The sequence below is a fragment of the Crotalus tigris genome, unplaced genomic scaffold (assembly GCF_016545835.1).
Source record: "Crotalus tigris isolate CLP2741 ecotype Arizona unplaced genomic scaffold, ASM1654583v1 scf7180000024506.7606697, whole genome shotgun sequence".
NCBI lineage: Eukaryota > Metazoa > Chordata > Lepidosauria > Squamata > Viperidae > Crotalus > Crotalus tigris.
The window spans coordinates 1,502,270-1,529,718 of NW_024100678.1; positions in this window are offsets into that span (position 1 = coordinate 1,502,270).

Below are 27,449 nucleotides of genomic sequence, written 5' to 3' on the forward strand. Positions count from 1 at the left end.
TGCACTAAAAGACTAAGAATCACTGTTATATCTGAGCTAATGTGAATATTAAGACCCATAGTTAACACTGCTTTATGTACAACCTTTAGTTGACCAAAGTCATAAAGATCAACAGAAGTCAATATTTATGGGCTTATCTGGTGACATTAAATAAGAGGAGTAGTAAAATGTTATTAGCTTATTCAGAGACTGAAGAATGATTGAGAATGGCAACTATTTCATGAGTATTCACATCGGAAAAGGTCTGTCTCAGGTACTATATATGGTTTCAGCATTACTCTGTTTAAGAGTACATGGCAAATTATACATCTAAAAGCATAACTGATTTCATTGTTTATGATGAAAGATTACGACAATTACTGAAAGATACAAGGGTGATCAGAAGTATTGAATGTGAGACAATCCATTGTTTCTAAGTATTCAAAGTGGGTCTGTGAAAAAATGTAGACATGGAAGAAAAAGGGGGGGGGAGGAAATTAAAAGGAAATAGAACAGAAGGAAGAGAAATCACAAGTTCTCTGTGAAGAAGCTAGATTAATCTCCTAACAGAATTAAGAGAAAGGAAGATATGGAAGCTACTTGGAATGAGACAAATTCTGCTAGAGCAGTGGTTCTCAACCAGTGGGTCGGGACCCCATTTGGGGTCGAACAACCATTTCATGGGGGTCGCCAAACAACGCAGTCCGCCATTTTTTTCCCCTTTTCCTTAGCTGTGCTACTCCCTTTTCCATTGGCTTTTGAAAGCCAATAGAATAGACTCTCTTGAATAGAGTCTAATTCTATTGGCTTTCAAAAGCCAATAGGAATTGTCCAGGCTGTCTCTGCCCTGCTGAGCCCGCCAAAAGTCCCATTCTGCAAACGGTGCTGCACCAGTTGAGTAGTCCTCGACTTACGACCAGTTGAGTAGTCCTCGACTTACGACCGGTTGGGGGGGGGTCGCGTCATTAAAAAGGTTGAGAATCACTGTGCTAGAGGGATCAAATTTGTCCAATGCTGTGCTAATAGGAAATCTTAAAAGAGCCAAGATTTTGGACTCATTCTGTAAGTTAACCCAGCTGAGGTACATTGGTTCAAAAATGATTGCCGTATGATTCACCATTTTGCCCAATTACAGGAACAAAAGTTTTAGTAATATGTGGATGGATATAGATGAAAGAGAGAGAGATAACAACATGAAATCTTTTCCATAATTTTGCTAAGAGCGGAGCAGCACTTTTCCTAGGCAAATCATTGTTTGCTAAAGTAATCAGTGAACAAAGGACATTCATAGAAAATAAGAGTATAGGAGGGCATTCACCATTGCTATAGCTGTCAATTATTCCTTCAAATGTGTTTTGCAAAATCTCAGATCTTACTGTCAGAAAGATGTAAAAATCAGGTGAGGTAAATTAAGGAGTATCATGCATAGTCTTTCCCGCCACTGACATTTCCTCAAACAATTATACTGGTTACCTGTGTCTGATGATTTCTGGTAAGGATGAAATTAGTACTGTGGTGTCTCCTGGTGATCAGTGTAAATAAAAAATGTTACACAGGATATTTTGATTATGTGCCATCGGGTGACATAAATGGGTTTTGTCCATGAGACTCTGTCCCTAAGCTGGTCTGTTAGATCTTCCAAGAGTGTACTCATTGCCACTGTAACTGAGTCCAATCCACCTTATTGCTAGTCATCCTTTTTTTCACTTTCCTTCCACCTAGCCCAGCACTGGACCTTTCTCTAGGGCAGAGGTCCCCAACCTTTTGGGCATCAGGGACTGGTGCCGTGGAGAAAGGTTTTTCCATGGACTAGAAGGGGTGTGGTTTTGTGTACTGCCTGCATCCTGTGGATGGGGCTTTGCTTGTTTGTGCGGCCCAGTTGCTGGCATGCTGCAGACCGGTACCGGTCCACGGACCGGGGGTTGGGGACCCCTGCTCTAGGGGCACAAAGAACATACACTGTGTAAAAAGAGAAGAATCCCTTCTCTCTGAAAACTACTAGACTAGGGGCTCAAATAAAGCATCTTGAGCAAAGGTAAATGGCAAGCCACTTACATATTGTGAACTACAAGGAGTAGTCCATGAAATATCAGCTCAGGGTACTTTTCACTTTGCTGTAGCTTTACGCACATATTAAACCGGAGGTTACTTTTCTAAATGTCACTAGAATGGCCCCGTGATCAGATATCAGCAACTCGTTTTTTTGTTATTAGCATACCTTGCAGCAAATCGGGCTCTTTTACACAGTTGTACAGTCTTTACCCCTCCAAGTAATAAAGGACTCCCTCCAAAGTTCCTTACCCACAAAAATCTAATGTTCTTTATTGCACTTCAAAGTTTAGGTTTGCACATGCGCCCTCTCTTTCCCTGCCTCCCCCTCCCCATTTGGTTGTGTTGGGGCTTGGATGACCCTGGTGAATGAGTTACCTTAGCATTGAACAATGTATTTGGTTTGCCTTACAGACTTTAGAATTCTTCTTCTTAGAGCCCCAGAAGAAAAAAGACCACTGCACTGCCATCAGGAAAAGGAGAGGCAAGTGCAGAAAACATGTAGACCACTTCCTTCCTGCCAAGGTCATCAGCAGAGCTCTGCTTCTCCTTCCCAAACAGCTCTAACTGTTTTACACATTTAGAAGGGATGTGGGGTGAGGGTGGGGGGGTGGAGGTGACAGGATGTAATTTGCAATGCAGCGGGGTTGCCTAGAGTGGCTTCTTTAACTGAGGAAAAAGACTAAAAAAAACCCCAAAAGAAAATAATGAAGAAGAAGAAGGGAAAAAACCCCTCATATTTAGAAAGAAAGCTAGGAGCCGGGTCAAATGATCAAAGAGTTTATCCCAGGAAGAAATGAACTGCAGAGTTAACAAATAAGAACAGGTACAAATGTAAATAGTTTATTTGCATTTGGTATGCCACAAAGCCACAGGTTTGGAAAATAAATTTGCCTTTTTGTAAGTATTACAAAAATAAACAATGCCTTAGCCAGTGTTCTTTCAAACTGGCTTTGTTATTCTGCATTACATTTCATTTTCCACTCTCTTCCTTTGGTCCGTGTAACTTCCTTCCCCCTTGTCATGTGGCGAGTATGTAATAAAGATCCCTTATTATATTTTTATTCTGCCTTTCGCACAAAAATGGGCTCCTAAAGCAGTTTACAACAGTAAAGATTTTGCACAGGAAATCATCATTTAACATTACACTCAGTGTTGATGCTTTATTTATTTACTTTTTTAGTGCATTCTATATAAAATAGGTACTTTGATTTTGAAAGTAGTAAGAAGCAAGTAAGTAAGTTAAACCAGCTCAGGGATCTTTTTTTTTCTTTTAATAATGAAATTAGTATGTTTTAAAAAGCGTGAATAGTGTAGCATGGTCTTTCAAGTTTCTATATACCAGCAGCTACATAGCAGAGCTGGCTCTGCTATTAAGTGAAATGAAGCTCTGCCATTTCATAATGTAAGAAGCCATCAGGCCCTACAAAGGCCAACCAGTAATTCAAGCCAAGAAATTACAATTGTGATAGTGACGCATCTCTCTTCCCTATTGTTACTACATATTAGCTGCCTGGGATTCCTGGCCATTGTTATCCCTGTCCTCTATCAATTCTTCTAATTTGCTTTAAAATCCACAGCCATCGCTATATACTGAATGGCTCCACAGTTGTTGCCTTTGTAATTCAGCTTTTATTGCCAGTCCAGTCTAGTTAGCTGTCACACCTCATCACCATCCTTCAGAAGATCACAGGAAACGTTCTGAGAAGCCCCAGAAAATGATGCAAGCAGCAGAGAGCCAACCAATCCAGGGCACACACAGAGCAGTGCATCATGCTGAGGCTGCTGCCATATATTTCAGCAGATGCTGGGGGGAGCTGGGAATAAGTGGCGGCAGGATTACTGGGCAGAACTGCATGCCCCCTAAGCTGCTCTGTTTAGTGGTGGGTGGTGAAGTCCCGTCTGGTCTGCGCCTGTAAGGGGAATGAGGAAAGGCAAGGGCACAAAGAACAAAATGTTCTGGGCCAGCCTCAAATGAAAGGGAAGAGGAGATGAGTTGGACAATGCCAGAACTAAGTGATAGACTTTAAAGAGGCATTGGCATGCAGTTGGGGTCAGGCTGATCTTTTTGGCTGGCATTTTTTTTGAACAGAAGTCATTCAATTAACTTTTCAACTTTGAACAGGGTCAGGAGTCAGCATGGCTCTTCTGTACTTTCAGCAATTTCAGGCTGACTGTTTTGGGGGAAGATGAAGAGAGAGGCAACTGCTCCTTCTTAGGCCAATACAAAATGCTGGTCTTCTTAGGCCAATACAAAATACTGGGGCCATTCCTGTCTGTCTCTATGCTGTCTCTATGCTGGAGTCACTCTCAAACAAAGCCATTGATTATATAATGCTGAGTCATCTGAAGCCTTAAACTGAAGCTTAAAAACTATAATATCTGGATTCATACAAGATGCTAAATGAAACCTAGATTATTATGGTTTGGTAAATCTTGGGAGTTATAATCCAGTACTTGGGATTATAACAGAACGTGAGAATACTAGTTGTATTTTGAATGACAAAAATGCGCAGATTTACAAACAAAAAACCAAAAAAACCACCACATCTATCACTTGAAAATAGAGAGCCAATTTGATGTAGTGGTTAAAATATCAGGCTAGAAACCTATAGACAGGGATTTCTAGTCCTGCCTCAGGCACAAAGCCAGCTGGGTGATCTTGAGCCAGTCCTATTTCCTCAGCCCTAGGAAGGAGTCAATGGCAAACCTTTTCTGGAAAAAAAAAAACTTGCCAGGAAAACTGCAGGGACTGGTCCAGGCAATTGCCAGAAATACTGACTCATCTCCTCCCTCCGCCCCCTCCCGCCAAACCCTATGAAAATGGCATATGTTGTAATGCTGTACATCTGTTATTAATTGTGTTTTATATGAAAAAAATCAGTGATTGTGTGTATGTATATGCACATGTGTTAATGTTTTTTTTTTAAACTATCAATTAACTATAAATATCTGTGAGGGGGTTTTCTTAGTCTGACATTTGCCCTTGTAATTCTTCTACTAATAAAAGAGGAGTTCCAATGTTATCTTTGGCTTTCTTCTCATACAAAATGCTTGTGGAGAAGCAGTTCTTTTCTTATATGTTAACATGCTGTACTTCGGATTCCATCACATAGTATTATTAGAGAGCGCAATGTTCTCAGTTACATTTACCCATCCCATCAGATCTGGCAGGAGGGCCTGCTGTGGACACTGTTTGCTAAAGACTTCCATCTGATGGGACCCAAGAAGAGAGCCTTTTCTTCCATGATACCCACCATTTGAAACTTCATTCCCTCCTCCCCATTTGGCTCTAACACTATTGTCTTTTCAGAATTTCCTTAAAATCTGGGGGGGGGGTATGTTCAGTTGGCTTGGGGAATCCCATGATAATGAGGAGCCTTGCAAGATAGTTGCATTGTATGTGAAAATTGGGTGCAATCTTCCATAATCCTATTTGTATTTTGTTAATTGTTTAAATGTCTACTTAAGATTCTTTATTTAAAAAAAAATATTGTATACTGGCCAGAGTCACATTTAGTGAGATGGGCAACCGCATACATTTCATAAACATTGCTCACATGTATGAACATAGAACATACAGATACATCGTCCCACCGTCTGGCCAGGGATCTCTGGAGTGTCAGAGCATAAGGGTTAATCTAACAGCATTTGATTTTGCATCTGGTATAGCAATGTTAGATTGACTTTATTATTTTGCTTTAGAAATATCTGTGGGTAGTTAGTTGTTGCCTTTCCCTGTTACATTTTGCATGCTTATCATCTTCTTTTACTCCTCAAATTGTTCCCATATGCAAAATTGCACGTTATCTTGCATCTTCTCAGGAATCACAAAGTTTTTATTAAGTTCTGTGTTTGCTTTTCCTCAGTCAAAACAGCCTTATTAAACGGTTATTAAGTTATTAAAGTTATTAAACGGTTCAGCTGATAAAATAAAAGGTTTCTTTCACAAATCCCTATAATTCAGGCAGAGCTAGAAACAAAAGTATATTTTGAATATATTAAATCAATTCAGGATCTCTGTACCAAGGATGATTGAATGATCCATTTGAACCCAATATAAAAATAATTATTTTTAAAAATGAATTTTTGAATTTCACCTACATGCATACAGTACTTGGGAGCCAATGCTACTCACACAGCAGTGATGTCACATAGATGTTGAGGTGCACCCATTAATGCTCGTGTTGTTGCATTCTGGACCAGGCGCAGTTTCTGATGTTCTTCAAGGGCAGCTCCACGCAATCGATTCATGAGGTTAGTAGGGCGTTAGTGACCAGGAATGAGTGCAACTAGTATACTAGATTAAAGATGAAAAGTCCCCCCCCCCAATTATCCACAGCCATCCAATCCTATCATGATTGAACCTGAATCTATTCCTCCCCGTCCAGATGTGCACAGCTTCAAAATATGGGAACAGGACTTCAACTGCACTGCTTGCAGGGCCCAGGATCGAGATATACAATTGGGTAGGGACAAAATAATATCTTGTTTAGTGTTGTAAACAGCTATCTTTTTAAAAGCATTCAATTTCAATATAGGGTATTTGGTGGAATATAGCATATCCATTCATGCCACAGCTGTTTTTCCTGTTGTCCCATGTCAACGCCCAATAGGTTCTTTTAAAAAATGCATTCTCTCTACTATTCTATCTCCAGTCCATCCTGGCTGCCTTCAGCAAAATAATGATACGTATTTGCCCAAGGATGCCATAATCATATGGTTGCCAAGGACATGTTCTGTCTAAGGAAAAGGAAAGCCACGTAGCTTGCCAGTTGATTTGCTCAAAGTAAACATGCTTGCATACTTTTATGTAATCCACTGCCATCTGTTTCCAAGTTTTTTTTTTCCTTCTCAAAGATCTCGAAGTATTGTTAAGCTAACTCTCAAGGATGACGAGATATAAGAGTCCAAAGGCTGACAAAATGAGAATGATAGATAGCTGGGGCTGGGATTGTGAGACTTTGTCTAGAAGCAGTCATTTTGGAAGGAGAATCAAGAGTGTGAAAAAAAGAAAACCAAACTAAACACATATGATTAAGATACATCACTGGCAAGAATTCCTTTCTCTGGAGCCAAACTTAGAGTTTGCTTGATAAGAAACTCCACATTTAATCTAATTTTAATTAGAATCTGCTCAATTGAGCACCTATAATCTGGTCCTTGCTGAGATCAGCCTTTGGTGAATTCTACCAATAGCAGCAATACTAGCATTACCAAAACATCGTGCCAATTGAAACACCATTGAACCAGGCAGGGTCACTGCTACTATCAGAGATTACGTAATTCTGACTCTGCTTCCAAGCCACCACTCTAAAGTTCAGAATTTGCCCCCTAGTTCCTGGAATTTAATAAACTTTTTTCTAGAAAATTGCTGGGTCATTTTGTTCAGAAAACACAGGAGTCATAGGGTTGATTTATTACAGCTGTGCAGAGGAAGAAGTCTGATCTCTCTCACACGCACAATTAATTTTTGGACTAGATTTTGTGTTTTCTTCCTGTTTTTATCAGTATGAAACTCTATGCACTGATAATCCATATTTTTTCCCAGGGAAGTGCTCCATTTTCTGAAGTCTGTGCTTGCTTAAGAAAAAGGGGGTGAACTTATGATCACCAGTTGCAGAATTCCAACTGATGCTCTACTTCACCATCCTGAGCTGTGGCTGGTGGCAATAGGAATATATGGAGGGCCACCGAAGTCTCTTCTCCTGATTTAAGAGAGAAGAATTTAGTTTGATTGCCATCATTTGGTGACAGACATCTCCAGTTTATTGACTTTCAACAAGAAGAATAATCAATTTAAACTCTGGATAAATCAGTGGTCTGACTCTAGATCAGGGGTGTCAAACTACCAGACCGCAGGCCGAATGCGTCATGTCAAAACCGCGCCCACCCCATTGTCGGTAGTGGAAAAAAAAGTCATGATACGTCGTGACATGTCACATGACCTTGCGAGTTTGACACCTTGCTCTAGATCAGTGGTTCTCAACCTGTGGGTCACGATCCCATTTGGGGTCGAACGACCATTTCATGGGGGTCGCCAAACAACGCAGTCCGCCATTTTTTTCCCCTTTTCCTTAGCTGTGCTACTCCCTTTTCTGTTGGCTTTTGAAAGCCAATAGAATAGACTCTCTTGAATAGAGTCTAATTCTATTGGCTTTCAAAAGCCAATAGGAATTGTCCAGGCTGTCTCTGCCCTGCTGAGCCCACCAAAAGTCCCATTCTGCAAACGGTGCTGCAAGTTGTCTGCAGCGAAGGCGAGCTGTCTGGAAGTTTCCACCCCTCCCTGCTGAGCAACTACTAAAAATGTAAGTAAAAGCGGGCCAGGAGTGGGAGGTGGGAGGCCGGCGGGCACAGGGAGGGTTGCTGGTGCGTGTGGGGCTTGGCGGGTGCCTTACTTCCCTTAGGCTGGGCCAGCTGGTGGCCCAGCCGGTGGTCGCCCTGCGCTGTTACTGCCCCTTGCCAGCTACACCTCGGCCGGCGCAGGGGGCAGCACCACACATGCGTGGGGCTCCCGTGCAGGGGAAGTCCTTGACTTACGACCGGTTGGGTAGTCCTCAACTTATGACCGGTTGAGTAGTCCTCGACTTACGATCGGTTGGGGGGTCGCAGCATTAAAAAGGTTGAGAACCACTGCTCTAGATTGACCATTGGTGAACCTGTAAGCTTTGAGAAACTACTGAATAAAGTCTCTATTTCACAAAGGATGGTAGAGAATAAGGCTGTATAACATTTCACTTTGGCAAGAATGCCACCAAGAATCATAACTAACCCATTGGGGGGGGGGAGGCAGAGTGGAGAATGGGGAAGGGCCAGTAGAAGGTATGAATGCATACACAAACAGTATCTTAATGAATAGGGTTGCATGATTTATACAGGAAGGGGGTTTAATTTATGGAGAAATTAACAAAAGAGAAGAGAAAAAGAGAAAATTAACAAAAGAAATTTTGAGAGGCTCCCTACTTGTAGCTTGCTTAGCCTATGCCCAAATCTGGCTCTGTCTTTGATAAATCCAATTTTGCAATGCACCAGTTTCAGTTCCTCCTGCCAGGTAGTAACTACCTAGACCGAATTTATAAAAGGCATCAGAGCTTCCACCTGTATCAAGGCAATAAATCTCTTCTGAGAAGGGCAAACTCGTACTTGTGATTTGTCAGTGGGACAGTATGGACAAGGCTCAGAAACAAGTTGCTTTTATTGCAAAGGAAAACAAATTTCTTACAGTAAGGAAGATCAGCTACTCCAAAATCTAAGCATGTCCTCTACCTATATATCAGCTCCAGGATTTCACCTGTTTCTCCCACTATTATTTGGTCTGTTTCTCCCATTATTACTTGGTAACTGACTTTTTGCTATCCATTTTTCAGCTTTGGATGCTGAAGGCAATTGCACCGTGCTTTGATCATGAGTTTGTCTGATCCCCGATGCTTCATTTTGGCCTTGCTGGTTTCAGGCCTCAGAATATATTTAAGGGGCATTGAATGAAGACAAAGAGATCAACATTCTTGTACGATAGAAAATGATCATATTGTGGCCCATTTATTTATTTATTTATTTATTTTTATTGAAAAATTTTAAAAACTTTTACAGAAACAACAAAAAAAACAATAACAACAACAACAACACAAAAAATAAAAAAACAGAACAAAACAACCCTCCCCCAACCCCTCCCACATCATCCCCTCCCTCCCCCCCCCCGGAGCTTCCCAGAGCAGAATACAGGCTTAATTAAAAAAAATTAACAAAATTATAAGATAATTAAGAACTAAGTATATATGAATACAGAATTATAAACCTTAAAAAAAAGAAGTATTTGAAAAAGAAAAACAAAGAAAAGAAAAAGAAAAAGTAGAGTTTTTATAAAAGTTATAAAAAAGCTAAATGGTATTTTTTCATATCCAATTTAAATTGTATAAAATTTATCCATTTTCCCCATACAGCAAAAAATTTCTCTTGCGTTTGCTCTTTTAAGAAAGCCGAAATCTTTGCCATTTCCGCCAAATAAGATACTTTAAAAAACCACTCTTGCAAAGAAGGCAAAGATTCCTTCTTCCAATATTGACCTACTAAGAGCCTTGCTGTAATCAAATTCAACATCAATATAACCTCCTTAGCATCACAATCAGTAACAATACCAAGCAAAAACAATTGTGGAGTAAATTTTACCCATTGTGGCCCATTTATTAACACAACTGCTCCAGAAGTTGGCTGAAGTCACGCAAGTATGGTTAATTCATCTATGTGCACCTTAAATAAACATTCTTTGCATTATCTTAGAGCTGTTGCAAACAAGACTCCCAGCCATGGGAGTCTTCCCTTCTATGAAAACAATGTTAAGGTTCTCAGGCTTTACAACTGCTAGCTATAATAGATTCTGCTGATAAAGAAATTTTAGTGGACTACCTTGGTTATTTTCATTCAGCTAGCCTGAGGCATCCTAGCAGGCTTTTTCCATTTCACAAAGAAATTTTGTTTCATGTTGGTACTGCTACAGTAACAGGAAGTATTGCTGGGCATAGATGCCTTTTTATTGTTACATATTCTGGAATTAAATATTAGTACTGTATGCCCATAATTTTATTTTAAATAAAATCAATTGGCTTCCCCATTGATTTTGCTTGATGGAGGCTAGCAATGAAGTTCACAAATAGCAATCACAGGATCACAGGGACTCTGTGGCTGTTGTAGGTTTGAGGACTGATCATAACTACTTGTTCAGCAACATTATAAGCTCAAACAGTTGTTGAATTGATGACATTAAGCAAGAACCACTTACACTGAGAATCAAAGAGAAAGAAGATACAGAATATTTTTAAACATGGAATTTATTTTATCAATGGTTGGAAAAAAGGGGTAGAGACTAAGAATGTAACTTGTATTATTAAGCAAACAAATTAATCCAGACAACATGATGTTTATTAAGCACTAATCAAATGTAATAATAGAAAATAAAAAAAAATGGGGAAAAAAACAAGAGCCACCTGTATTTCACTCTTTAGTCAGACCCCCAAACTGGGAACAGGGAAACAGTCACATTCTGCCAATGAATAGATATTCTACATACAGTAATAACCAAATGTCTCTGGTGTCCCATATGGAACCGTCCCTCCCCAGGTTTATTCTGAAGCAGCATTTGATACCGGATGCTTTTTTCACAATGAGGTGCAGTGGCTGAGCGGTTAAGACACTGGACTCGTCATTCAAAAGGTTGACAGTTCAAGACTAAAGTACCCTGTGATTTAGTGAGTCCCCATCACTTTCCCCAGCTCTTGCCAACCTAGCAGTTTAAAAGCATGCAAAATGCAAATAGATAAATAGGTACCACTTCAGGAGGAAGGTAACAGGATTCCATGTGCCTTCGGTGTACAGTCATGTTGGTGCACAGAACCACAGAAACATCTTCAAACAATGCTGGTGTCATGTGTCTGATTAACGAAACACCAGGTAAACAGCTTCCATTTGTCTAACCAGGGTAGCCTTAGGATCACCGCCTCAGTCATTTTTGGAGCCACCACGAAGCAAATAAACTCCCAGTGTGCACCTATTTCTAGGTGTAAGGGCTCGGTTAATTGTGTGACAAGAGTCCCTCCCATCAGAGAGCCATCGGCTTGCTCAAACCTCACAGGTTTGGAAAGCTGTTTTGCCTGTATGCCCATTTTCATGGCAAACGGCAGATTAATAATGCAGCGGGTGCATCCAGAATCAATTAGCACGTTTAAGTCCACTTGTGCCCCAGACTTTGCTCTTCAGCTGTGAACCGGAGATGAGCAGCACTTCCTAGAGTTGGATACAACGGCAGAGGAAACATTTATCTTTTTTTTTTCATCCCATAAATAACTTGAGCAATTGCAGTAACGGCCAATCAGTGGGTTGCTTTTGACAGTTAAAGTATCAAGTTCAGGAACCTTACTGCCCTTTTCAACTATGTCTACACTACAATGCTCAGGAGGCCCAGACATCAATGGTCAGTGGTTAGAGTCTATTGGCTCCACATTGGGATTGTAGAATTCCAGTCTGGCTAGTGCAGTTGTTCTCAACCTTTCTAATGCCGCGACCCCATAATACAGTTCCCCATGTTGTGATGACCCCCAACCACTTATACATCACCAGGTGCCAGAGACGTGGCCAAAGAAAAGGGGAAAAAAATGGCGGACAGCCTTGTTTGGTGACCCCCGTGAAATGGTCGTTCAACCCCAAATGGGGTCCCGACCCACAGGTTGAGAACCACTGGGCTAGTGGCATGTTGAAACCAAATACTGGGTTAGACTGAACCGTGTTTCAGTCTAGCAAGTTTCTTCTTTGGCTCGGAAGGGCTTAACTCCAACAAACCATTTCCATTGTGTGATGGAAAACTTTGAAGCGGAAAAACCTGTTTGTAGACTCTCCAGCTTTGTTTATTAATGCTGGTAACCGATATGTAGAGTTCTGTTAACTGTTAATAATACACAGTTGCAGGCTATATAATAATTCTCTCTCCCTTGCTTTGTACTCTTCTTATTTGCTGTATCTGAAATCAGGGTGGAAAGAATTTTCCTTCCAGACAAGTTGGCTGGTGATTATGAATGATGTTTGCTTACTTCTTTAGCAATGTGCCAAAGAGCAAATGCCTGTCACCTACTCACGATTTTTCCAGTTGTAATCTGCACCCAGATCAGCATAGATTAACTCCAAGGTCACCTTCAGACCAACCATCAAGTAAGCAATACCCCAATCAAGAAACTGCCACAGAGCCATTAGTAAACAGCCCAACCAAAGAATCCCTAAGACCCCCCACCCCATTCACACAGACAGGCAAGACACCAGAATATAAACTGACAGCAAACAGCACTCCTTCCTAGCACTGATGATGTTACCTAGTTAGGGTAATGAAATGTCTGCAGGAAAACAAGCAAGCTCAGAGAGCACCAAGGACCCCTCATTTCAACCCCGAGTCACAAATATTCTCCTTCATTGGTAAATTTCTCAGTTGTTTAAACTGCCATTGACAAGCAGCAGAACATCGTAATTTCTTTTACCCTATAATTCTTTTTTATAATTTGGAAAATATGGGCTAAAAATAGGATATTGTGCTTTCAGCTCTGACAGCGGATGGTTCAAAGATCAAGTTTGCTCTATAATTGCATCATCTACTAATATTTACTCATAAGGAAAAAACTAGCCCATAATCCATCCTACACATATCCATTGAGAGTCTCTCTTGTGTCTGCATGGCTTATGAACAGATGGGGCTGCTCCTAAACCACAATGTCACCAAAGCGCCAATGACTGTGTCCAATGGAACATTTACTGCAGTTACATTTTCAAAGTACTTCAGGATTTTCATTTTTGTTAATCACATTTTTAACTATTGGGAGTAGAAAGCACTTAAAAATAAATAGGCAGTATGTAATCAAATCCTTCAAGCCCAGAGACCGAATGAGTTCAATTATTCTACAGGGCTCCATGTCCCACTTTATGACTGTATTTTATTTTTTTCTATATTAATAATATTGAGCATCTTAGTATACTGATGAACGTCTTAATGAGAGTGATTTATGCTGCAAGCCACTTATATTGGCTTTCAGGATAACATTTATTGTTAGCTTGCAAAGAATAGATTACCATGTTTGAAGTAAAATTAGTCTTTGGTTGCACTTGTAGCCTCCTGACAGAAAACTGTTTGGTATTTCATATAGGAACATGATATGTAACACAAGTGAACATAATAACCACAGAGGATTAGTTTATTAAGTACTGTATATCTAGGAAGGTGTTTGGCCCAATTTCAATTCAAAGGGTATAAATGGCAACAATTAATAACATTTGGAAAGTGCAAGATGTCAAGTGGGGTGTATGCAGACCAGATTTTTGTTCTTCAACATTGTTGAATAATGCATAAATGTAAGGGGGGAGGGAAGTCTAGATGTTTGTTAATTAAAAACAAGTTTATAATAAATTAATGAGTTTGAGTTATGAATGAATCAGTGGATATATGGAGTTGAAAGCTAATGGTTGAATTCAATGAGAGTTATATAATGGGAGCATGAAATGAACACATATAAACAACGCTTGTGGTATCAAAGATGTGCTGGTTTGGGTATGTAAATTCCTGTATGCAGATGATGCTATTTGTTTACTGAGAAGTCAAATATTTCAAGCCAATTGTAAATAGTATGATATAAGGAGTTGTACCTGAATTTTTTTTTAAAGTTTAAGGTTATTGTGTTTAAAGCAGAAAATATAGGAAATTATTCCAGGTCAGAAAAATTGTCAATTATTACAGCAAGCAGATGAATGTGTTTGCCTTAATAAAATGTTTACAAAAGATGTAGCATTGCCTGGAGACATTTTCAAATGTACAAATGTAAATAGACAGTGAGCAGTACACATTCTCTTGTAATGAATGAACATTTGTCAAAACAGCTCTGTATATGAGTGTGGTGCTTTCTGTCAAACAAGAAAATCTGGGTATTGAATGCGGTAGGAATGGGGTTCTTAGGAAGCACAGAAAAACCAAGAAATCTGGTCAAAAAGGAATGGGTGCAAGTAAATATGGATTGCATACAAAAATGATTAACCAGTGTGAAAAAAAGGAGATTGATGTGATTTGACAAAAATGAAGGGGTTTAAAAAGAAAGGAAAAGATCAAGATATCATGATTGCATGGATTAATAAGTTGGAATTGATAAATAAAGAAGTGGGAAGATTAAAAATACGAATCAGTATATGGGGCATGTTAGACAAAAAGAATGGTTTGTAAAGATAATAAAAACTCCACTGAAATATCTAGGTGTAAACTATTCTTAGATTTTCTTTTCTGTTTTCTTATCTCTGCCTTTATTTGGCTTACGATTTTTTTTACATATTTTTGTAAAACTTTGCTTTAATACTGAGAAAGACTAATATGATATTTATGTATGTATGCTTTATTAATATATATAATAGATATTATATGTCAACCTAGGAATTAAAAGAAAATATATTAAATAAATTAACAAAGCAAATGCTTTAAATGAACAAGATGACAAAATGAATAAACTAAAGCAAGTGTTAGGAGATTGCCACAAATTCTTCCTCTTTGCTGCTCTGTTAGAAAAGAATTACAGTACTTCAACCATACACTGGGAACACATTTCGGCAATTCACTGCTATGACTTGAGAGTACATTCATTGTCTAATGCAGTGATGGCGAACCTTTTAGAGACCAAGTGCCCCAAAACTGGCCCCGCCCCCACTCCACCCCCTGCCCCGCCCCTGTTCCACTCCCATCCCCTGCCCCACCTGCCTGCAGGGCCACTCACCGCCTCCAGGGCCCACCGCAAATCATCCAGGCAGCCCAGCAGAGCTATGGCGGTCACACCCTCTGCCTGCACCCTGCAGCATCAACTGTGCACGATGAGATGTGAGGGCAGAGTCTTGTCTAGCCTTGGCTGCGCTGCTCCGCGTGGGCCACGCTCAGGGGCGACTCTCCTTCAGGGGGGCTGCTGGAGAGGAAGGGGTCACGGGGGGGCAAGACTGGGGCAATGGCATGTGTGCTCACAGAGAGGGCTCTGAGTGCCGACACCCGTACCATAGGTTCGCCACCACTGGTCTAATGTTTCTGTGTGTCTTCCTCATACTCCAACTATCTATAATTGTTGATAAAGATCCTTGTTAAGTCTCAAAAACTGTGCCATAGCTCAGATGAACAAATGCATTTTTGACAAATAGGAATCACTCCCCCAAATTTACAGACATTCCTATGAATTTTAAGCCATTATTTGGCAACAGTAGAACCATACCACCAAGGGCTTGAATTTTCTTTCCAACCAAGTTATAATTGTTGATACAAAGCATGAGTAATTGCATATATTTGCATAATTCAAATAAGTTCTACAGATTCCAGAATGGATTTGTTTTCCCCCTGCGGTAAAATTTGGCTTTCGTTATACCATAAAAGTCTCCTTCAAAACTCAGCCTCTGAGTTGATTCATTCTTGGCTCTAGCAGTTGCTAATATCAGAAGAAAATTTTGATTAAAAACCCTTGAGGCTCTTATCAGAAGGAAGGACACAGCCTTCTCAACCACCTCCGTCCACTCAGTTGACTTCCACAAGGCCTCATTGCTTATTCTGTTATCTTGCCAATATCAAATACATTGCTATAAGCAGCCCCACAATCTATGAGCCGTATAGAATTTCCTTCGTCATACAGCAAATGAGGATCTATTAAAGCCTAGTTAATTGATTTCAGGAAACTGAGGCTGTTTCATTATAGTTGGGTGAGTAAACATTATGAGCATATTTGAGTATGGAGTTACCAAAGCAAAAAATGTGATTCTTCCCAGATATAAGACTGTAACCAGCAATAAACCAACATTACTAGATTTCTTTTCTTCCTTCTTCCCTTTCTCACCTTTATGGATGAAGCCACTTCAAGTTAGGGCAGAGGTCACTTTGGGCTCCCAGCCAGCAGCCAAAGGCTGGTACTCTAAGGACTCCTAGAGAATAGAATAGAATGGAATGGAATGGAGTGGAGTGGAGTGGAATAGAATAGAATAGAATAGAATAGAATAGAATAGAATAGAATTCTTTATTGGCCAAGTATGGTTGGACACTGAAGGAATTTGTTTCCGGTGCATAAGCTCTCAGTGTACATACATCATAAATCATCATAAATCATAAGATACAACACTTAGTGATAGTCATATAGTACTAGCTAAGCAATCATACTACAGTACAAAAAAAACAATATAAATTGTAAGATACAAGCAGCAAAGTTATAGTCATAAGAAGATAAGGATAGGTAATAGGAAAGATGTGGAGTATCATAGTAATATAGTTTACTAACTATTTTATAATAATAATAATAATAGTAAAGTTGGAAGGGACCTTGGAGGTCATCTAGTCCAACCCCCTGCTCGGGCAGGAAACCCTACACCATTTTGGACAAATGGCTGTCCAGTCTCTTCTTAAAAACTTCCAGTGTTGGAGCATTTACTGCTTCTGGAGGCAAGCTGTTCCACTGATTAATTGTTCTCACTGTCAGGAAGTTTCTCCTTAGTTCTAGGTTGCTTCTCTCCTTGATTAGTTTCCACCCGTTGCTTCTTGTCCTGCCTTCAGGTGCTTTGGAAAATAGCTTAATTCCCTCTTCTTTATGGCAGCCCCTGAGATATTGGAATACTGCTATCATGTCCCCCCTTGTCCTTCTCTTCGTTAAACTAGACATACCCAATTCTAGCAACCGTTCCTTATATGTTTTAGCCTCCAGTCCCCTAATCATCTTTGTTGCTCTTCTCTGTACTCTTTCTAGAGTCTCAACATCTTTTTTACATCGTGGTGACCAAAACTGGATGCAGTATTCCAAGTGTGGCCTTACCAAGGCATTGAAGAGTGGTATTAATACTTCACGTGATCTTGATTCTATCCCTCTGTTAATGCAGCCTAGCACTGTGTTGGCCTTTTTGGCAGCTGCAGCACACTGCTGGCTCATATTTAAGTGATTGTCTACTAGGACTCCGAGGTCCCTCTCACAGTTACTACTATTGAGCATGGTGCCACCTATGCTGTACTTGTGCATTTGGTTTTTCTTGCCTAAATGTAGAACCTTGCTTTTTTCACCATTGAATTTCATTTTGTTAGTTAGTGCCCAGTGTTCAAGTCTGTCCAGATCCTTCTGTATCTGAAGCCTGTCTTCTGGAGTGTTGGCTATTCCTGCCAGCTTGGTGTCGTCTGCAAATTTGATGAGTCCCCCATCTATCCCTTCATCCAAGTCATTGATGAAGATGTTGAAGAGTACTGGGCCCAGAACAGAGCCCTGGGGCACCCCGCTACACACTTCCCTCCATATAGATGCAGTTCCATTGAGGACCACTCGCTGAGTACGGCCGGTCAGCCAGCTACGGATCCATCTGGTGGTGGTTCTGTCTACCCCACATTTTTCTATCTTGTCAAGTAGTAGGTTGTGATCTACTTTATCAAATGCCTTACTGAAGTCCAAGTAAATTATGTCCACAGCATTCCTCTGATCCACTAATTTTGTCACTTGGTCAAAGAATGCAATAAGATTTGTCTGGCATGATCTATTTTTGACAAACCCATGTTGGCTTTTAGTAATGACTTTGTTTGCCTCTAGGTGTTCGTTGATTCGTTGTTTGATTATCTTTTCCAGGATCTTCCCAGGTATTGAGGTCAGGCTGATAGGTCTGTAATTTCCTGGATCCATTTTTTTTCCTTTTTTGAGGATGGGAACTACATCAGCTCTTTTCCAGTCCTCTGGTAGTTCCCCTGTGTTCCAGGATCTTTGAAAAATATAGTTCAGTGGCTCCGATATTACATCTGCCAGTTCCTTGAGAACTCTGGGGTGTAATCCATCTGGTCCTGGCGATTTGAACTCATCTAGGCTGGACAGGTGCTCCCTAACCATTTTCTTGCCTATCTTAACTTGTGTTTCTGTTTTGTTTTTTATGGCACTATTTTTAATAGGTTGGTCTGTTTTTTCCCTTTGTGTAAAGACAGATGCAAAACACGAGTTAAATAGTTCTGCTTTCTCCCTGTTGTTTGTCACCTTCTTGCCACTTCCACCCACTAATGGACCAATCGTTTCCTTCACTTTTTTCTTGTTTTTTACATGTTGAAAGAAGCTTTTTTTGTTATTTTTGACTTTGGTCGCAAGCCTTAGTTCATTTTGAGCCTTGGCTTTCTTCACTTCATCTTTGCAGGCTCGGGCTATTTGCTGATATTCTGACTTAGTTATGTTCCCCTCTTTCCACTTTCTATACTTGTCCTTTTTATCTTTCAATTTGTCAGAGAGTTCTTTATGCAGCCATGCTGGTTTCTTTTGAGAGCTGTTGTTTTTCCTCTTTGTTAGTATTGTAGTAATTAGTTGTTAAGCAGAGTGACTGCATGGGGAAAAATTGTCCTTTTGTCTAGTTGTGGTGTGCAATGCCCTATAGCGTCGTCTTGAGGGAAGAAGTTGAAATAGTTTATATCCAGGATGTGAGGGGTCTGTCAATATTTTCACAACCCTCTTTCTTACTCGTGAAACATACACGTTCTCAGTGCAAAGCAGGCTGGTAGCAATTGTTTTTTCTGCAATTCTAACTATCCATTGAAGTCTGTGTCTGTCTTGTTTGGCTGCAATGCCAAACCAGACAGTTATAGAGGTGCAAATGACAGACTCAATAATTCCTTTGTAGAACTGTATCAGCAGCTCCTTGGGCAATCTGAGCTCTCTGAGTTGGTGCAGGAAAAACATTCTTTGTTGTGCTTTTTTGATTACATTTTTGATGTTAGGTGTCCATTTTAAATCTTGAGATATTATAGAACCTAGAAACTTGAAGGTCTCTACTGTTGATACTGTGTTGTCTAGTATTGTAGGAGGTGGTAGAATAGTAGGGTCTCTCCTAAAGTCTACTGTCATTTCTACAGTTTTGAGTATGTTCAGTTCAAGATTGTTCCAGCATTACCACAAGGCTAGTTGTTCAACCTCCCATCTGTATGCCAATTCATTGTTGTCTTGAATGAGGCCAATCACTGTTGTATCATCTGCAAACTTCAGTACTTTAACAGTACTTTTGAGATGCAGTCATTGGTATATAGAGAGAAGTGGAGAGAGCACACAGCCCGGGGGGGGGGGGCTGTGCTAATTGTACAGGTATCTGATGTGATTTTGCCTAGCTTCACTTGCTGCTTCCTGTCTGTTAGAAAGCTTATGATCCACTTACAGGTGTGGTCAGGCACGGCTAACTAATTTAGTTTAGTGAGAAGAATATCTGGAATGATGGTACTGAATGCTGAACCGAAATCTACAAAAAGGACCCTTGCACAGGACTTTGGAGATTCAAGATGTTGTAGAATGTAGTGCAGAACCATATTAACAGCATCATCTGCGGATCTATTTGCTCAGTAGGCAAATTACAAGTGGTCTAACAGCGGATCTGTGATGGTTTTCAGGTGGGCCAGCACTAGCCTTTCAAAGGTTTTCATAACTATGGCTGTCAGAGCAACTATAGTTTGATGGAGGGTTTCTTTGGTACTGGGACGATAGTAGAGCATTTGAATGAAGAAGGAACATGGCACATCTCTAGTGATTTATTAAAGATTCGGGTGAAGACGGGGGCCAATTGATCAGCACAAGCTTTCAAGCAAGAAGGAGTTATCTTGTCTGGGCCTGGTGCTTTTCCAGGCTTTTGTCTGTGAAATAGACCTTACACATCATTTTCTGTGATTGCCAGAGGTGGGAGGGCCCAAGGGGATGGGGTCAGTTGTAGGAGGCTTGGCTGTTGGTGTATTGGAGATGGGGATGGTGAAGATAGGTGACAATGGTTTCCTCTCAAACCTACAGTAAAACACATTCAGGTTGTCTGCCAGTTGTCGATTTCCTTCAGCAGGGAGAGCAGGTTTGCTGTAGCCGATAATATTTTTAAGAGTTTTCCACATATTTGCTGGATCATTTGTTGAGAACTGATTTCTTAGCTTTTCAGAGTAGCTTCTTTTTGCTGCTCTGATCTCCCTTGTTAATACATTTCTGGCCTGATTGTATAGCATTCTATCTTTTTTCCTGTAGGCTTCATGAAGAATGGGGAGGAATAGCAGTCAGGGACTTTGAAAATGCAAGCGTGTCTTCCCAGCTACTTATGGAAACTTCGTAGACCACTTTCTTGGAAATGATTGCATCACTCTCCAATGTGATGCAACAATATATTTTATGGAGAAACAAGGAACAGAAAATTAGCTGGAAGAAAGCACAGCCGAAATGAATGATGATATAGCATAAACTAAAGCCAAAGAGTAAAAATAGTCCACAACAAACATTTAAATAAAAAATCCTCTGAATTCTTACCAGAACCCAGCAGATCATCTAGATTTTTGTACTTGCAGTAAGTCGTGATTTGATTTCTTGTGCTTTGATTTGTGGTCATTAACACCCTTTTGATGACTTACCATAAATTCTGGTCACTTTGTTTCCGCTGTTAGTTACTGAAAAATCCCCTGCTTTTCATGCCATTGGGTGAATGCAAACCATTAATAGACTTGCTACTATTTAAAATACAAAGACCTCCCCCCACCAAAAACAAAACGCACAAAAGGAAAAAATCTTAGTTGTGCCCACTTGTGTGCTGTAATGAAGATCCTCCCAGCTTGACCCATTTCCCCCACCCTTAGAAACTTTTGAATCCCCCAACCCAAACATAGCACAGAGATGGACAACTGATCCAGGCTGTATTACTGTATGCTGCAGTATGAACCTGCTAATTGGCTGAATACAGTTGGGAGGGTGAGGCAATCATAGAAGCCTTCCCAACTCAGAAAACCCTGGGAAAAAAAGGAAAAACCCAGAATCACCAACTGTTACCCCGACCTGTCCATTTTGCATGCTTCTCTTCCTCATTGTTAGCAAATTATTTGTCAGGATTTAGCACATTCTGGAAATCCAATCACTTGCCGTTTGTTCATCAAACCTTGATATACAAACCCAAAAAAAACCCAGTTATTTTTGCCTCTCTGGTATTTCTTTGGAAATCAGGGTCAGGGAATGTCAGACGAGAGAGAGAGAGAGAGAGAGAGAGAGAGAGAGAGAGAGAGAGAGAGAGAGAGAGAGAGAGAGAGAGAGAGAGAGGTTAGCAAATTAGGGGAGTATGGATACCTTCATAGAAAAATAGATTGGACAAGGCTCCTGCCTTGAGCAGGGGCTCCTAGAATAGAATAGAGCTGGAAGGGACCTTGGAGGTCTTCTAGTCCAGCCCCCTGCTTAAGCAGGAGAACCTACACATCTCAAACAGCTGGCGCTAGAAGAGCTCCAAGATCCCCTCCAGCCCTATGATTCAATGAAATGCAGATAAGATGGAAAATCCCTTCACTTTTTGTGTGTTACTTGACAACAAACAGAAAAATAGAATAACAGAGTTGAAAGGGGCCTTGGAAGTCTTCTAGTCCAACCCCCTGCTCAGGCAGGAAACCTTATACCATTTCAGACAAATGGTTGTCCAATCTCTTCTTTAAAATGTCCAATGTTAGAGCATTCACAACTTCTGAAGGCAAGTTGTTCCACTGATTGTTCTAAATTTCTCCTTAGTTCTAGGTTGGTTGTCTCCTTGATTAGTTTCCATCCATTGCTTCTTGTCCTGCCCTCAGGTGCTTTGGAGAATAGCCTGATTCCTCGTCTGAGATATTGGAACACTGCTATTATGTCACCCCTAGTTCTTCTCTTCATTAAACTAGACCAGGGGTAGGCAACCTTAGCTCTTTTATGATTCGTGGACTTGAACTCCCAGAATTCCTGAGCCAGCATGGCTGTTTCAGGAATTCTGGGAGTTGAAGTCCACGAGTCATAAAAGAGCCAAGGTTGACTACCCCTGAACTAGACATACCCAATTCCAGCAACCATTATTTATATGTTTTAGCTGCCAGTCTCCTAATCAGCTTTATTGCTCTTCTCTGCACACTTTCTAGTGTCTCATATTTTGACATTATGGTGACCAAAGCTGGATGTAGTATTCCCAGTGTGGTCTTACCAAGGCATTATAAAATGGTATTAACACTTCATGTGCTCTTGATTCTATCTCTCTTTTAATGCAGCCTGGGTTGCATTGTCTTTTTTGGCAGCTGCAGGACACTGCTGGCTCATATTTAAGTGATTGTCCACTAGGACTCCAAGATCCCTCTCTCAGTTACTACTATTAAGGCAGGTACCATCTATTCTATATTGGTACATTTGTTTTTTCTTGCCAAAATGGAGAACCTTATATTTTCACCATTGAATTTCATTTGGTTAGATAGCGCCCAATGTTCAAGTCTGTCAAGATCCTTCTGTATCTTAAGCCTATCTTCTGGAATGTTGGCTATTCCTTCCAGCTTGCTGTTGTCTGCAAATTTGATGAGTTCCCCATCTATCCACTCATTCAAATCATTGATGAAGATATTGAAGAGTACAGGGCTTAAGCCAGAGCCTTGGGGTATCCCACTGCATATTCCCTCCATGTAGATGCAGTTCCATTGAGGACTACACTTATGTGTGATTGGTCAGCCAGCTACAAATCCATCTGGCGGTGATGCTGTCTAACCCACATTTTTCTATCTTATCAAGTAGTAGGTTGTGATCTACTTTATCAAACGCCTTACTGAAGTCCAAGTAAATTATATCCACAGCATTCCTCTGGTCCACTATTTTTGTCACCTGGTCAAAGAATGCAATAAGATTTGTTTTTGACAAATCCATGTTGGCTTTTGGTTATGACTTTGTTTGCCTCTAGGTGTTCAGTGCTTGATTATCTTTTCCAGAATCTTGATGTTAGGCTGATAGGTCTGTAGTTTCCTGGATCCATTTTTTTTCTTTTTTTTTGAAGATGGGAACTACATCAGCTCTTTTCCAGTCCTCTGGTAGTTTCCTGATACTCCAGGATCTTTGCAAGATATAGTTCAGTGGTTCTGAGATCACACTTGACAATTCCTTCCTTCCTTCCTTCCTTCCTTCCTTCCTTCCTTCCTTCCTTCCTTCCTTCCTTCCTTCCTTCCTTCCTTCCTTTCTTCCTTTCCTTCCATCCATCCATCCATCCATCCATCCTTCCAAACCTTGGGGTTTCCCTGTGTAAAAACAGATGCAAAAAACCCAAGGTAAGCAGTTCTGCTTTCTCCTCGTTGCTTGTTACCTTCTTGCCATTTTCTCCCATTAGTGGACCAATCATTTCCTTGACTTTTTTCTTGTTTTTACATGTTGAAATAAGCTTTTTTGTGATTAAGTGTATATCACATGTACATTAGCCATATACTGAACACAGAGAAAAATAAAAATTTGCCCTTTTGAAGTTCAAAGTTCTTTTTTAATAAGATTTTATTGATTTTTTTCCATACATTAATAATAATTTTTCAACCAACGTGCTGTCTGGGTTTAAATATGCTAATATATATTTAATTCCTAATCCTTTATTCTTTCCTCTAACCATCGGTAAAATAAGTCCCAAGTTTGATAATATTCTGTTTCTTCATTTTCTTTCAGTTTCATAGTCAATCTGTCCATCTCTGCACATTCTAGTATTTTTTTAATTATTTCTTCATCTGCTGGTATTCCTTCATTTTTCCAATATTGCGCAAATATTATTCTTGCCGCTGTTGTGACGTGTAAAATCAATATAAGCTTTGTTTGTTAATCCTTTCTGGCATTATACCTAATAAAAAAAGTTCAGGTTTAAAATCTATATGTTCTCCCAACATCTTTTCTAACCAAGTATGTATCTTTTTCCAATAATTCTTTACTTTATCACTTGTCCACCAAACATAATAATACGTGCCTGACTTGTGTTTACATTTCCAACATCTATCTGACATATTTTTAAACATTTTTGCTAATCTTGCTGGTGGCAGGTACCATCGATAAAACATTTTATGTAAATTTTCTTTAAAAGAAGTTGACATTGTCAGTTTATAATTCCTTTCCCATAAGTTTCGCCATTTTTCTAATTCTATATTATATCCAAAATTTTTCGCCCATCTTATCATTGTTTCTTTAACTTGTTCACTTTACATTTCCAAAGTTAATAAAAAATTATACATTTTCTTAATTTCTCATCTGAAGTTAACAAAGTCTTATCAAATGCCATTTGTTCTTTATAAAATCCATACAGTTTAACATCTTTTTCATATCTAGTTTGCATTTGTAAATGTGCCCACCACGATAAGTTGATACCCTGATTATTCCATTTCTTGTTTAGATTTTAAATTCCCTTCAGAATTTAGAATATCACTAGATCTCCAGATTTTTTCAAAGCCCACCAAAGTTAGGTGTACAAATGTTTCCATAGTTGACAACCACCCTGGAATTTTCAAATATATTTTACTTTTTATTTTTTCCCATACTGTTAAAAATGTATTTCTTATATAATGGTTTTGGAAATATTTATGAATTTTATTTTTCCCATACCATAAAAAAGCATGCCACCCCAATTGTAAATCGTGCCCCTCCAGATATAGCAACATTTTATTTCTAAGAGTTATCCATTCTTTTACCCATGTTAATAAAGATGCTTGATAGTACAAAACCCAGTCCGGTAAACCAAATCCTCCATTTTCCTTAGCAACTTGTAACGTTGTCATCTTAATTCTAGCTTTCTTTCCTTGCCAAATTTCAAAATTAATGAATTTAAATCTTAAAAAAAATTCTCAAGTATTATGGGTATTGTTTGAAATAAAAATAAGATTTTCGGCGATACATTCATTTTGCCCCTTTCAAGTTCAAAGTTCTGTTCTTTAAACCAGCTGGGTGGGGAGACAATGTGTGTTCCTTCAAGACTTGCTCAACTCCCAGTATCCCTTAGCACTGGCCAAGCCAACTGAAACTGCTGGAAACTATAATTCAGCAGTATCTGAACTAAAGCTAGAACCACATAAGTAACTATGAGAAAGGAGACTTTAATTAGCCATATCATAATGCCTGTAGCAAACATGTGCACGAATATGTACGAAATAAAACCTGCAGGTAAAAAAAAGGTACAGATGGCTCAAGAATGGGTTACAAAATATCATCCTCTTGTGCTCATTTTTAAGGTAGGGGTTGTTTGATTATACAATGTGAATATCTAAATGCTTCCCCACATTAAATAATAAATAAATCTAGAGCAGGATAGGAATCAAGTATCCTCATGTGCCACTTTCAATATGAACTGAATATTTAAAATCAAAATAATGGAATCTGTCAGTTCCAAACTACGTAATTTTGCTATTCAGAGTCCCCTAGATTTTTGCTTCAAATTTCTATCGTGTTACATTAAAAACAGTTAATTTCAGAAAAGAACCAGAACATAACCCCTTCTCTTCCTTTCCAAGAATGTGACCAAGTGCATTGATTCAAAAACATTTTATTTTGCCAGCAATATATAAAAAAATAAACGAATGTCACAATATTAACATATTAATACAGGCAACAACAATAATTTCCCCAGCCCTGCGAACACAGGGACAATTCTGTAATTAAGAATGGAAGAATCTTTGATCAGTGGAAAACACTAATTTTTTACACTCATAACAATCAACAAGTCATGAAAATAATAGGCAAATAGAGTCATTTTACAGTTCACTGCTTCTTTCAGGAACTAGCTGCCAACACATAATTCGAGTCTTTCCAATAACAACTTCGCCAGCACCAAAGAAACAACACAATAGATCCTTCAAGATCCTGATCCAGATTACAGCCAGGAATCAAGTGGAAAACATTCCTGTAGTGCAGTGGTTCTCAACCTGTGGGTCGGGACCCCATTTGGGGTCAAACGACCATTTCACGGGGGTCACCAAACAATGCAGTCCGCCATTTTTTTTCCCTTTTCCTTAGCTGTGCTACTCCCTTTTATTCTATGGGCTTTTGAAAGCCAATAGAATAGACTCTCTTGAATAGAGTCTAATTCTATTGGCTTTCAAAAGCCAATAGGAATTGTCCAGGCTGTCTCTGCCCTGCTGAGCCCGCCAAAAGTCCCATCCTGCAAATGGTGCTGCACCAGTTGAGTAGCCCTCGACTTACGACCGGTTGAGCAGTCCTCGACTTACGACCGGTTGGGGGGTCACGGCATTAAAAAGGTTGAGAACCACTGCTGTAGTGGCACCTTCCCATTTCTACCCTTGTGCCCAGGAAGAGAGGCACTACAATGGCAAAAAGAGGCACTTTGGGGTGATGGGAGAGATTACCTCTCTGTATTTCACATTCCAGTTTTTTCCCTCCAAACCATTTCATTTACAGCTAGACTATCTTGAGAGATGCATTTTTGCTCAGTTTGCATAGTTCAGAGAGGTCAAATGTTTTAGGTGCAGAATGCTAGCTGATTAGGTAGGTCCACACAAACACACCTTTTTTTTTCCTATTGAATACACACATTTAAATATATAATTGTGGACTCTACATAGATCCAGGCAGTGGTCATTCATATGAAGTTGCTCTGAAAATATACCAGCCAGCAGACTTTTCTGTAAGGATTGTAGGATGTCTGGATAAAATAAATGTAGAAAAGGAACACAGTGACGCCTAGCCATACAAATGACTGTGGAAATGAGAGTTTTGGTTATCATTTATGACCAAGGTTATTGTAGTAGCTGAAAATGTAACCATAATCATGGCTTACGCTATTTTCTTTTGCTTTGCGCCATTTAATTGCAATAAATGAAAGGGGCAGCTAACTGCACATCCTGTTTTTCACAAGACTGGGTCTAATTGGTAGCTGCAGGAGCCCTCTGCCTGAAAACAGACAGAGTGAGCTTCATCAGTCCCCACCCTATAATCAATCCAGAATGAAGGAGGGGAAGGAGTTTTCCTGCAGGATCCTGAGATGACTAAGAGGTGCAGGAAGAAGCTCTGTTGCCCTGCCTTGAATGTCAGACTAAGAAATAGTTTCAGAAGAGGCCTTGTTTGAAATAGAATTGCCAGTGGAATAATAAATACCAATTTCCCATTTGCTATTCATGTATCTCCACACATGCAAAGTGA